The following is a 13,657-nucleotide window of genomic DNA, read 5'->3' as shown; positions in this document are numbered from 1 at the left end:
GGATGGGACCCTGACCCTGCATTTTCCTGACAGGCAACGTTACCTCCGGTTCTCCTTAACCTCCACGGCACTCACCAGCTGCACGTGTTTTCAGCAGTCACCGCAGGGCTCTCACGTGCCTGGGACAACGGCCCTGGTGGACGCCTGCTATTCTGACATAATCAGTCATAGTGGCCTGTTTGCTACCAAAGTGTCCCTGATTGGGCAGTGATGTGTATTGTCACTTTCCCTTCTTTTATATTTATGCTTGTTGATTCTAGAGAGAGAGGAAGGAAGAGAGAGAGAGAAAGAGAAACACTGATTTGTTGTTCCAGTCATTGATGCATTCATTGGTTGATTCTTGTGTGTGCCCTGACCAGGGACTGAACCCACAACCTTGGTGTCTCGGGACGATGCTCCAACCCACTGAGCTACCCGGTCACTTTCAATAGTTAACATTTTTTTAAAGATTTTATTTATTTATTTTTAGAGAGGGAAGGGAGGGAGAAAGAGAGAGAAAGAGAAACATCAATGTGCGGTTGCTGGGGGCCATGGCCTACAACCCAGGCATGTGCCCTGACTGGGAATCGAACCTGTGATGCTTTAGTTCACAGCCCGTGCTCAATCCACTGAACTACACCAGCCAGGGCTAACAGTTAACATTTTTTAAGTACTTACTACCTGCCAGATAATGCGCTCTATCAATATGATTTCATGTAATGCTTTTATTTTCAAGCTGCTTTATTTAGTCATTTTCGCTCGTGAAGACCTATGTTGAGAGGCGGTAAGCTCACGAAAATAGTGACAGAACAGAGGCTCAGACCCAGATCCTGGGTCCTTCCGACGCCTATGTCTCCGTTTCTCACAGCCACCACGCTTCGCTGCCTCGGCCTTGTCCAGCCCCTGCACATATAGTTACAGAGCGCCGGTTGTTCCCTTCTAGCCCCGTGGTTCAGAAGAGGTCTCCAGGAACAAGTTCAAAAAGCTCTGCACGTGAAGGTGGTTCTTGCTCGTACGTAAAAGCGGCATTAATTAGTCCCGTGCCCACGGCACACACATGGGAGGTCTCGGCGCACGTGTACGGACGGGGCACCTCCAGACCTCAAGGAGCGCGGCAGCGAGTGAGATTTGCCTTTTTAACTTGATGCTTCGGGGAGGCCGCAATAATGTGAAACATTAGCTTAAGTAAAGCACCAATTAAGTAGGTGTGTTTGGCGCAGGGCAGGTTTCTGCTTGATAATTGTTCTTTATCATCCGCAGATGTGGGTCAGATTCCCAGCGATGCCCAACCCTGATGCCAAAGAAAACCAGGGAGCCCTCCCAGGGTCTTAAAGAGACAGCGCAGCCTTTTTGGGGGCCGCTGGGTGGCTCCACACAGGGCCTTGGAGATTAAGGGCAGAAACGAGGGATCGAGTGGGGGGGTGAGGGGGAAAGGCGGGACCCACGGCCCCTTCAGGGGAGCACCTGTGTGTCAGGCACTGTTCTAGACACGGGCTTTGCGTGATGTTTGTGCAAGGCTTCTCTCTGACTCCCGGCCACTGTCTTTTTAACTGCACACCCATTCCTGTTGCACTGAGTGCCTAGGACGAGAGGCCGCGCTGGCTCTCCAGGGCTTCCTTTAGATCCCCAGCACAGAGTCCTCATCAGCGTATTTCAAGGCTGGGCCAGCTCCAGGCTTCTAGATCTGACTGCTTGCTCCACTGGGTTGGCCAAAAGGTTTGTTTGGTCTTTCCCGTAAAACAGCTCTAGGAGCACTTAGCTGTCTTCAACTTCATTCGAAACAATTTTGCTAGATTGTATTGTGACAGCTGTCCTATCAGCGAGCATTAAAAAAAAACTTATCAAAATTGGTGAATTTTTGTATAGCCATTTAAACATTGCAGATAGAAGAAAATATGCAACATTTTTAGCATATGATGCTTTATTATCTCAAGGAAGGTAAAAATGCAACAGAAATGCAATGAAAGATTTGTGCCGTGTACGGAGAAGGTGCTGAGACTGATCGAATGTGTCAGAAGTGGTTTGCGAAGTTTCTTGGTGCTATTGACATTCTGGCCAAATAATCCTTTGCTGTGGGGCTGTCTCATGCACTGGAAGATGTTTAGCAGCTCCCCTGGCCTCTGCCCGCTAGAAGTCAATAGCGGGAGACAGCCGACACATTCAAAATACCCAAATCAATGAAGTTGTTGGTGAAGATGAAAGTGTGCCTTTCGTCTTACGGAGACAACTGCACGGCCCTTTTGGCCGACCCAGCAGAAATGTGTGACGCGCACAGACTGACTGGAGGGGTGCGGGCTGGTCAGGGGGTCCTCCAGTCACCGAGCACTGTGCCTGTCGTACTCATTTTACTGGGGAGACACCTGTCACTAAAATCTGGGGCGGAAACCCGACTTCGAGGACATCCGTAACGGTGGTGTTCATTGCCCCGAGCTTCCAGATAAGAGGGTGCACGGCCATGCCAGCCCGAGGTCCCCCACCAGGTGCTCGTGGGGGCGGGGTTCTCCCCCTGCCCCTGCCCCTGCCCCTCCCCTCCCCCGACTTCTCCGGCCAGCGACCTCCTCGGATGAGTAAGGGTTTCATTTCAGAATGGAGACTCCGCCTGAACTGACTGGGCCAGTGAATCACTCGAACAATGGACTTGGGAGTGAACCCCAAAGGGGCAGTTTATTTTTCTCCCTGGCCAAGTGTCCATTTACTGGTGTGAAACTCAGACAAACCTTGGCATGGCATTTGCTGGCTGGGTCATTTCATTGCGTGTGGGACTGTGTCAGTCAAACACGGCAGCAGACCGCGTGAACGCCCAAATCACGGGTTCACAGTGTGCTACTCTCTCGGACGGGACGTTGCAGCATCGAAATCGTTGTGGCTTTTTATTGAAACACAGAGCCAGGAACCTGACTCGCTTTTGCAGTGCGGGCCTGCTCCACGGCCCCATCCCCACTTGTAAGGACGCATGGAACGCCTGTGTCCCCAGCTGACGGGGACATCTCCCGTTCGCCGCTGTCCCCTGGCACCCCCCGTGCTCGATAAATGCTGACGGAGTGACTGAACAAACAGATCCGCAAGCCAGTGGAACTGCCTGGAGTGTCTTGGTAATTTATTCCGTGCTTGTCCACACAAGCCTTTTTATCCAATGCTCCACCACCTCCCAGAGAAGCCTTGATGTGGAGACAGACCGTCTTTTCGGTCTCATTTTGATTTCAAATCTGCTTTGGGAACAGCTCGCAAAAGCAAGTGGAAGAGTATGCAGGGGCAGCTGATGGGCGCACCGTCTGTCACGATGGCACGGTGGCGGCCCGGTGCCCCGGGCTGCCGTCCGCAACATGGCCCGGCCCTCGCGTGCCCTGGAACAGCCTTGTGCTGGAGAAACTCACGTTCTGGAAATCTGGTGCGGGTTTCACAGTCCTTGTTTGGGAGGCAGTTAGGGCTGTTTCTGACGCCTGTACCCATCTCCCACTGCCTTTCTAGGCATGGATAGGACTCTGGGGTCTGTAGGGCGTCCGCAGGGGCCCAGCTCAGAGGTCCCTGCCGGGCTACGGCAGTCCCTGCAGTGTGCGTGTGTGCGGTCAGGCAGGGATGGGAGAAATGAATGAAAAAACGAAAGCACGTGGGGGCTTCTCGTTTCCCACACGCCCCCATCTATGTAGATGTACATTACTGCAGGTGACTTAAACCCTAGACTTAGGCGCCACTTTATTTAGATCACTGTCGCATAGCACACAGGTGTTGGAAAAATCTGTTTGGAGCTTAGGACTGAAAGGTGCCGACAGGAAGTGGGTTTCTCGTCTGATCTCCCTCGCAGACGGAGGCAGGCTTCGCCGTCAGTGGGGGCTTCCTGTCTGCACCGGGCGCGCCCCAACCCAGAAGAAGAGCAGGAAACGTGGCCAGACCAGGACAGCCGGGCCAGGGAGGCACAGGAGGCAGGGAGGCACGTGTCTCGGCTACGGAAGGAAAGGCGGCCACATTCTCCGTTTCGGGACCCTGTGCCTCCAAGCCATTGGCCTCCCTGCCAGTTCAGTGTCCACCCAGGACATCCAGGGCGTGACTGAACCTTCCTCCCAGGCTGCTGGGAGTCCCTGGCGCACCAGCTGGTGTCTGCAGCACCTTCACGACGCAGCCCAGTGGGTGTCTTCTCCAGCCCCTGCCAGCAGCCACCTGCGGCGGATTAAAGATGGCTGCACATTCCCCACCGCTCCCCCCGTTAATTGGGGGAAGCCTCTTCCCACCGCCCTTGGACTTGGGCTGGGCTGATTGCTTGGATGGATGGGATGTGACAGAAGAGGTGCCGTGTGGCTTTTCCTGACTCGGGGTGCTCCTGCTTGGACCCCCGTGCTGTGCTGTGAGGGGTGGCCATCAAGGGCACTTAGGACTTGTGTGGACAGCCCACCTGAGCCCCCCGAGGACAGTCGTTACAAGCTGCCCGCCACATGAGCGAGACAGTGGTCATCCCAGCCCAGTTAAGCTCCCGGATGTGTGCGGAGGGTCCCCCACCCCCACTGCCCCCCCCCTCCAGCTGAGCCGAGTCAACCTGCAGAACTGGGACCGTAGCCCCTGCCTGTTGTTGGAAGCCACTGTGTTTTGGGATGGGCAACAGGGGATTCCTGAGACCCCCAAAGAAGGGCTTGCTAACGAGATTTCTGAGGGCTGGGAACAGGTTTTCTCCATCTCTTATAAAGTGCCGTGTTCGGCTAGGATACACATTTCCAACTAAAACCGCACCTGGTGGGAGAGTTCTTGAATGTTAGCGCCAAGGGGGTCCCTGGAAACTTTGTCACCCACCTTTCATTCCACAGGCGGTGACGTTCCTGGTCCCAGTGTCACCTGGCAGTCCCTGCTCTCACTCCGGCACAAGAGGACAGAGGCAAGGAGGTGGGCAGACGTGGGGGGTCTAAGGTGCCTCGGAGTCACGACAGAGAGGCAACCCCAGCTTAAAGGCCCCTGGTGGCTTCTCACCTGGCCTCCCTGACCTCACCTGCTGTAGGCGGAGCAGAGGCCATGGCCACCTCCAGGGCCATCGGCAGGGTCCCCCGGCTTGTGCCGCGGGCCCACTGGGGGGTTCCCTGGAAGGGTCTGCTGCCTGGACTCCCCCTCCCCCACGGCCCACAGGATGCATTTCCTCCGAGCGGAACTTGGACACGCAGGCCCAGAGGAGGGGCCCATGAACTCCATTTATTAACCGGCTGAGAGGAGAGTAGCCGGGGACCCTGGGCCTCGACGCGAGGGAGAGTCAAACATCGCCCCATCTGTTTATTTTCTCAGGTTTCCGAGCGAGTGTGTATTTCTGCATGTTTAGAGATTGGCAGCCCTGGAAAATGAAGTTTATTTATCCACCAGATACACATCATATAAACAGCTGCAGACGCCCCCACCCCCAACCCCCCTCCACCCCCACCATGGGGCTGCGGCTCCCCACTCTGCTTGCTGCGGGCTCTGCCCTCGGCCAGGCTCGGGGTGAGGGGCCTGTGGGGGGTGAGGGCCTGCATGCTGGGACCCTGGGGGGCCGGAGACCAAGTCTGCACTGCAAGTGGAGGTGGCTTCACAGTCCCGTCTTACCCACGCCCTGGGCGAGGTGCTCTCGATGGAGAGATGGCCGGCCGGCCCCGGGGAGACCCTCCTGCAGGAGGTGAGAGCCTGCAGGGGCACTGTCTTGGGGGGGGGGTGACACTGGTGACTCCCCTCGGGGGCACCGTTCCACCCCAGGCGAGACTGCCTGTCTCTCCCGTTCCCTCCCCCCCCCCAGCGACAGCTGTCCCTTGTCCTCTCGGCTCTGCTCTCCTCTGTGCTGGGGGAAGAGTGTTTCCGGGAACGAGGCAAGGTCAGGATGCTGAAGTGTGTGGAGGTCTCCTCCGAGAACTGCTGCTGAGGCCGGGGCCCGCTCTGGGTCTGCACGTGGAGGCACTAAAAAAACGGAGCGAGATTCCTGGGCCGCTGATGGAATCTCTCAAGCCTCTCCTCCTTTGCACTTGAAGGCGAGCCGACGGAAGAATAATAAACACGCGGGGTGGAGTGGGTAATCAGCCAGGACCGAGTCTTGTGTGCAACGCAGACCCCCCAAAGAATGCTGGCCCCTGGGAGGCTCGCTTGGCAAGAGGGTTTGGATGTCACTGTTTTTTTCCTTCTAGGAAGAGCGGGTCACGCTTACGAGATGGATTGTGATCGGACCCGGGTAGGCAGAGGGTGAAGCTTCTTGCCTGAAAATGACGCTTCCTTCTGAACCCTCCGGCCACCAAGTCAGCGCCTGGCTTCACATTCACTCCTCCCTGGCGGGGTGCAGCGTCGCATCTGCATTTCCAAATGGGAGGCCCCCTGGCCAGCCAGCTGGGCAGCAGGGTTTCCAAGGAGGCCCAGCCTCTCCGTTCTCCATCTTTAATTGGCCTAACCTGACAATGGGCGCAGTACCTGAGGGGCCGACTTCTCGCACCGGTGGGGCTTGAAGCGTGGCCGGGATGTGAATTTTGGCGGCCCAAGAGAAGGGAGACGGGGTCGCAGGAAAGGAGAGAAGCCCGAGCAAAGGGCCGGGTTGCAGCTGAACTAGAGGCGGGAAAGGAACAGGCAGAAAGGCGGGTCTATTTCTCAGGCTCCGCCCACCCATGCACTGCTGGCCCTGTCCAGGCCCACAGGGACCCGGAGTGGTGAGTCTAGACTTGGCTGATGCCAGCAGCTGCTACTGGTCAAGTACCGGCCAGGGTGAGGCCCCATGCTCGGTGCTCTCCTGGCACGACCTTGTGCTGGGTGGCACTGCGTCCCTCCACGTGTAAGTTGAAGTCTGGCCCTGGTATCTGTGAACACGGCCTTATCTGGAAGTAGAAACTTTGCCTATGGAATCCGGTTAAGATGAGCTCATTAGGGTGGGCCTTCATCGATATGACTGGTGTCCTTATGAGAAAGGGACAATTTGGGTACAGACATTTGGAGAAGGCCAAGTGATCGCGGAGGCGGTTATTGGAGGGGTGCCGCTGTAAGCCACAGAATGCCACAGAACGCCAGCCACCCCCAGAAGCCGGGAGAAGAGAGAAAGGATTCTCCCCAAGGTTTCTGAGGGATGGTCCAGCTGACCCGTGATGTGGGACATCCAGACGCCTCAACCATGAGACAGCGCATTCCTGTTGTTTTAAGTCACCTTTGTTTCAATAGCCTGGGAAACGAAACACCTTGCTTTACCTCTGACTCCATTACTCCGTCTGCGGAAGGCAGAACATCACGCCCACCAAAGACGCCCACTCTCTCACCCCCAGGACCTGGCCAAGGGACACCAAGAGAGGGAGGCCAGCTGGGTGCACCCACTCTGATGACATAAGCAGGGAGAACCTTCTCCGGCAGGAAGCCGAGAGGTGCGGCGGCAGAGGGAGAAGTCGGAGGGACTCCGGGAGTGAGTGGCACCTGACGTGTTTGCTGTCGCTGGCTCTGGATGTGGAAGGGAGCTGAGAGAGGAGGCCCCGTCCCGCCAGGAGACAGCGCCTGAGCTCCGTCTGCGGCCCCGAGGACCCCCGTGCTGCCGACAGCCTGTGTGCGCCTGGGAGCGGATTCTCCCCCCTGAGTTTCTAGGAAGGAACGTGGCTCTGCCAGCAGCTTCATTTCAGCTGAGCCCACCCAGCCCTCTGAGCGACGGAACTGTGACACGGTGAGTCTGTGTTGTTTCAAGACACTCAGCCTGTGGTGATTTGTTACAGCAGCAGTGGGACACTAATACTCCACCCATAAAGCAGAAGTAGCAACCGAGGCAACAGAGAGAGGACCCGAGGTAACCTTCTCCCAGTTCAGAAAGCTGCTCAGTGGGAAAGCGGGCATAGGGGCCCAGCTTGGACTGAACCCAGTACCCGCTGCTTACCTTTCTGAAGCTGAAGGAACTAGTGGCAAAGGTGGAGGATGGGTAAACTGAGCCCAGATACAGAGAGTGTCACTGGACGTGACATGATGGGTTGGCGGAACGGACAGGAGGGAAGGGCAGTGAGGATCTGTGATCTCCTGGGCTGGTGAGTGGGCGGCAGACACGGGTGGGGTCCAGAGAAACTGCCAGGCACGCTGCAGGTGGGAGCAGGAAGCCGGCCCTGAGAACCGGAGCCCGGCAGCAGAGCAGGGGCCAGCCCTGGAAAGCCGCCAGAACAACAGACCGGATGTGCGGGGGCACGTTTGTAGCATGAGGTTTGTCTGCTTCCATATTGGACTGAGGATGGTCCCCGCATCTTTGCAGGTTTTGTCGGGCAATCAGCTCCCCACAGGAGGGCAGAGAAGGCTGCCACCCCAGGCTTTGTGGCCAGCACCCCCACCCAGGGTCACACAAGCCCTGGGCCGGAAAGCAGGAACCAGCAAGACCGATGAGACACCATTCCTTGGGGACATGGCCACTGGGCTCTGAGAGGTGGATGGTGGCCAGGGTTCCTCCCGAGGGCAGGCGCCAGAGGCCGGCTGCTGGGTGCCTGTAGTGACTGGTCTGTTGGGCTCGCAGTAAAACTGCCTGTATCCTTGCCTGGGGGAGGGGCACTCGGAGATCCTTCAATGTCCATGAAACTGGACAGCCATGCATTTCATGCTCACACGTGATGACCACCCATCATGGCATCCCGACAGCACAGAGGTGACACCGTGCTTACTGCCGCATTCAGGGGGAAATGTGGCTTTATAGTAACTATTATTGTTACCACCAAACATTCAAAAGCTCTGTCAGCGCATAGATCAATCACTTCAAAATAGGCCCAAGTCTGCTGTGCGGGAACCCTGGAAACCAAGTCCAGGGGGAGAGTGCTGCAGGGTTTCCAGTCGGGCCTGCCCTGCCCACGTGTATTGAGGGCTTTTCTGGCGTAGGCCAAGGTTGAAGAAGGCAGCTAGTTCCCAGGAATCTCTGGGGAGAAGCCCATCTTCCACCCTGGCGAGGTAACTCGGTTAGAGTGTCATCCTGAATACACCAAGGTTGCAGGTTCAACCCCCAGTCAGAGCCTATGTAAGAACAAATCAACCGCCTGGCTGGCGTAGCTCAGTGGATTGAGCACGGGCTGCGAACCAAAGTGTCGCAGGTTTGATTCCCAGTCAGGGCACATGCCTGGGTTGCAGGCCACGGCCCCCAGCAACCGCACACTGATGTTTCTCTCTCTTTCTCCCTCCCTTCCCTCTCTAATAAATAAATAAATAAAATCTTTAAAAAGAGAGAGAACAAATCAACCAACGAATGCATCGGTAGGTGGAACAACAAATCAATGTTTCTCTCTCTCCCAAACTGAAGAAGAAGGAGGAGAAAGGGGCGGGGGAGGAGGAGAAGGAGCGGCCCATCTTTCTTGGACTCGCCCCAAGCAGCCTGCTTGCGGGACTGGTTTCTGCCCAGCGCAGAGTGGTCATGGGAAAACCAGAACACTCGGTTCAACCTGAGTTCCAGGCAAACAACGAGCAACTTTTTCACGTGAGTATGCCCCACGCCATATTTGTTCATGCAACATGGGGGAACACTCACACTGAAAACATTATTCATTATCTACCTGAAATTCTGATTTCACTGGGTGACCTGTTTTATCAGCTAAGTTTGGCATACCCCTCACCCAGTGGTGTGCTGAAGTGGCGTCTTGTTTTACTTGCACAGCATAAGGCCAACAAATATCTCAATCCCTCGTATGATGCACACAGAGGAATTTCACCAAGAAAATGGATGGATCCATTCCTTGTCCCCAGAGTACAGGACAAAACGATGCCTCCCCAAATAAAACAAAGACTCTGTTGATGGTCTCGAGGAGCTAACCCTGGAATGAATTTCTACGTGGTATTGTGAAGGGAAAGTGAGCAAACAGTCTTCCCTAGACAGCTTGGGCTGCTGCTGCTGGGATCAAGACTATTAGAGAGGAATACCGAACACGGTAACCTCCAATATTCACAGCCAGCAAGTAAGGACACAGAGGCTCAGGAAGGCCGCATGACCTTTCGCGCAGCAGAGAGAACTAGCAGGAAATAAGGCCAGGATTAGGACAGGGCTACAAAGGGAGACGTCTGAGTCCCTCTAGTCTGGAAACAATGCCGGCTATTAAATAAAATGTATCGATCATTTGCTATGGAGCCAGGGCCATCGGGCAAGCCAATCCGTCCTAACTGTGCTTTGGCAAGCACCGGGGTCCCTGCTGCAGGCACGCCTTGACGCTGAGCGCTCACCACCTGCACAGACCGAGGGACTTCAGGCTGAGGCCAAGTGCAGGCGGGATCGCCCTTCCTTCCGGCCAGCCGGGTCACTCCTCGAGCGCTCCGCGGGGTCTCCCCAAGCCCTGGCACTGCGCATCTCCCCATCCACCCTGTGCGCGCATCGGACGCCTTCGGCCACACGGGGGCGCCGGCGCCCGCCGCTCGCCTCCCCGCGCGGAACCCCGGAGAACAAAGGGAGCCCGGGGACCTCCCTCACCTGGAGCCACCTGCTCCCTGGGGGGCTGGCCCGGGCGCCACGCGGCATCCAGCCCCCGGCGAAGGAGTTAATTCTCGCTCAGCGCTGCTTTTTAGAATCTGTTAAAAAGAACTGCTTGCTTCCCCCTTGACGGCCTTTCTCCCCAGGCTGGGGACAAAATACAAGAGCTCCGGGACTCTAAAAGGGTTACTGCGCTCGTGGTTTTACGATGCGTCCTGCGCTGTATTCCCCGTCTCCTCGCCGAGTCCGCCGGGATCCTGGCAGCATCACCTTTCTCCCCTTTGGTTTATGAAAGTGAACTTCTTTTCACTTTCCTACGCTTTCCTACGCTTTTCATTTTCACTACGCTTGGACAACGTAGACACGCAGCGTCGGGAAACAGTGTGACGCACCAAACGCAGAAACCAATATGGAGGAGACATATACCCTGCAAACCGGGTCATCGCAAGAAAGGCGACTTCCACCACACTGCTGGGTCAGCCCGGCCCTGAAACAGCGTTTATTCTCTCATTTCTAACTATACCTCATCGACTCCCTGCAGGACCCTGTGTGAGTGTACCCGGAGGCCTTGATCGGGAGACCCCCAAAGAGGCTGAATTACAGTCACCAATACTGAACGCGTATCTGTGGCAAGCCTGTTGGGCACAAAGGCGGCCCAATAAACTGCGGGGGACTAGCCAGGCAGGGTGCCAGGCCCTGGAATCCGGAGACAGGCTGGGCTTCCCTGGGTGTTACAATTCAGTGGTTCCCAGCTGACCCCTCTCCCCCAAATTGTTCCCCAAGGTCGACTTCACCGGGGCTTCCCTAGGCTTTGGGTCTGCTGGGCTTTCCCCTCCACTGGATTCGGGGCTCTGAGTGCAGGGACTTGGGTCCCAAAGGATTGGAGGGAGCTGCAGTCCTCACAGAGGGGAACTTGGGGCCCACGGATACTGGCACGGAGGCCAGGGCTGCTTCCAGCACCGACCCCCCCCCCCCACGCCGCCCTCAACAGGAAGATGATGCTTCAAAACCAGCACACCTTCCTTCCGTCAGCAATAATGGTGTCTTTGTCCACCAAAGACCTGTTCTGGGCATCTCCGGCACGCTTCCCATCTGAGCAGTAGAGTTCTGGTCCTTAAACCCTGCTGGCAGCCCAAGATGAGGGACCGCGTGTGGATATTGGGGGAGAAAGGCAGGAGCAGTTCCTGAGGGTGTCCCTGGCTGTGATCTTCTTGGAGGAGAGAGGGGAAGCAGGGGGGAATCTCCAGTGAAGTCCCATAGAATGCTCTGCCACAGTGGCAGTTTCCTGGCATACCTGTGACACCCAATTTGGTGGCCCTAGCATTGTGTGGCACTGAGCACTTGAAAGCATGTTGGCTGCCCTGGCCAACTCAGTTGGCTAGAGCATCATCCTAATACGCCAAGGTTGCGGGTTCGATCCCAGGTCAGGGCACATACAAGAATGAACCAACGAATGCATCAATAAGTGGAACAACAAAGTGATATTTCTCTTTGTCTCTCTCTCCCTCTCAAATCCCACCCCCCATCCCCCTGCACAAAAGCCTGTGGCTGGTGCTACTGAAGAGCTGAAGTTTACGTTTTATTCAATTCTAAATTAACTTGAAATGATCACACTGGCTACTGGCTGCCAGATTGGACAGTGCCAGCAGAGCTCCAGGCAGTGATGGTGGGCGTGGGTGCGGAGGGAGCAGAGGTGGCCACAGGATATAACGGTTCCTCTCTTCCCGGTTTGCACAAGAACTAAAACCACGTGCATGTTTCCTCTCCAGTCCGCTAGGAGGCGCTGTGGTGGTGGAGGTGGTGACTGCACATTGGGGGTGGTGGGAGGGCTGGGAGCCTCAGCCAGGCAATGATATGCCATCAATTGCCCTTAAGCAGCAATGGGACAGGGATTAGAGGACTTTCCCAGTGGACCGGGGTTGGCGGCAGGGTCGGTCCCTAGGCTATGGTTTCAAAGAACTGTAAAGTGGGTGTTGACTTCGGGCAACGCGGCCGCTCTTGGGTGACGGGTGAATGAAGGACCACCTCTCAGTTTCTCTGGAGACAGGGGATGCTTGGAGGGGCTGGAGATCATGGACAGATTTATCTTTTCATCTCGAAGAAGGAGACCTCCCTTATGCAAAAGAGGGTGAGGCCAAGGCGGAGGGAGCGAGTTCAGTGAATTTTCCAGAATTTTGATGACGTCGGGATGAAAACGCAGGTCTTGGGCGCCCAAGCCTGGTGCTGCTTCTACTGCACAGTGTTGCCTGTCAAACGCCCTGTGACCTTGGGCGTTGCGGACATCACATCCGTCTGGTTTGGCCAATCAGTGAACTGGTCAGTTTCCCCTCCCACATTCCGATTGGCAGAGGCTGGGCAGGAACTTGCAGCAGGGTGTGGGTGTGGGGGAGGGGGATGACCAGGGACCATTATTGAAGTCAGAGGAGAATGTCCCCAAATAGCCCCCTTCCCGCTCTCTTTTTATAACAGTTTCTGCTTTCCTTGAACCAGAATGCAGTCGAGGTCCCCGAGTTGCCCCTTCACTGTGTTTCGAGTACCAGACCTGGTCTCCCAGTCGTAAACAGCATATATGTGGGGCCGATTGTTCGGCTTTGATTTCTCAGCCTTTAGCAATTTTTCAGAATTCTCCATTTCCATTTGTTTTTATATTATCACTCGGAATCACTTTATGAACCACAAATGTCGGCCTTAAGTCTTCCTTTATTTTGAAGGCTGCAGGTGCGTGAAGGAGATGTCTACCAGGTTTATGCACCTGAACTTGAAGCTTCTTGGAAACGCAAACTCTCCCTGGAGCACTTGGAGAAAGCACTGGACTAAACCCACAGTGAGCGGGTAGCCGCTCTCTTGAGAGAGGAACATTTCGGGAGGCGATGAATTCTGCTCCAAATGTTTCGATTTGACACGGAGTGGAATCACCTAGAAAGGGCCCCTCACCTGGCACGGAGTGGCGAAACAGGTTGACTTGCTCTGGTGGCCACTGGGATGAATCCCAGCGGGGCCTGGAGACCAGATTTCTGGTTTCCCAGCCACTGACTGGGGGGTGGCCTTGAGCCCCTCAGGTCCCCCCCTCTCAGCCCCACTTTCTTCCCTAGTAAAATGTGGGGTTGGTGTGATGGTTTCACACACACTTCCTCACCTTGGGGCCCCGTCTCCTTGGGAGGCTCATCCACGTCACTCAAGCCCCTTGGAAATCCAGTCAACTGTGAGGGCAGGGGCATCGGGCCCATTTTTACCCAGATGTTCCTCTTGTTCTTAAAAAAGCTCTCCTTGGGGGGAGGGGGATAAGCTGTTCACCAGTGTTAAAAC

The sequence above is a fragment of the Phyllostomus hastatus genome, unplaced genomic scaffold (genome assembly GCF_019186645.2).
Source record: "Phyllostomus hastatus isolate PE091 unplaced genomic scaffold, TTU_PhHast_1.1 phas_scaffold_1066, whole genome shotgun sequence".
NCBI classification, from domain to species: domain Eukaryota; kingdom Metazoa; phylum Chordata; class Mammalia; order Chiroptera; family Phyllostomidae; genus Phyllostomus; species Phyllostomus hastatus.
This window is presented reverse-complemented; position numbering follows the sequence as displayed.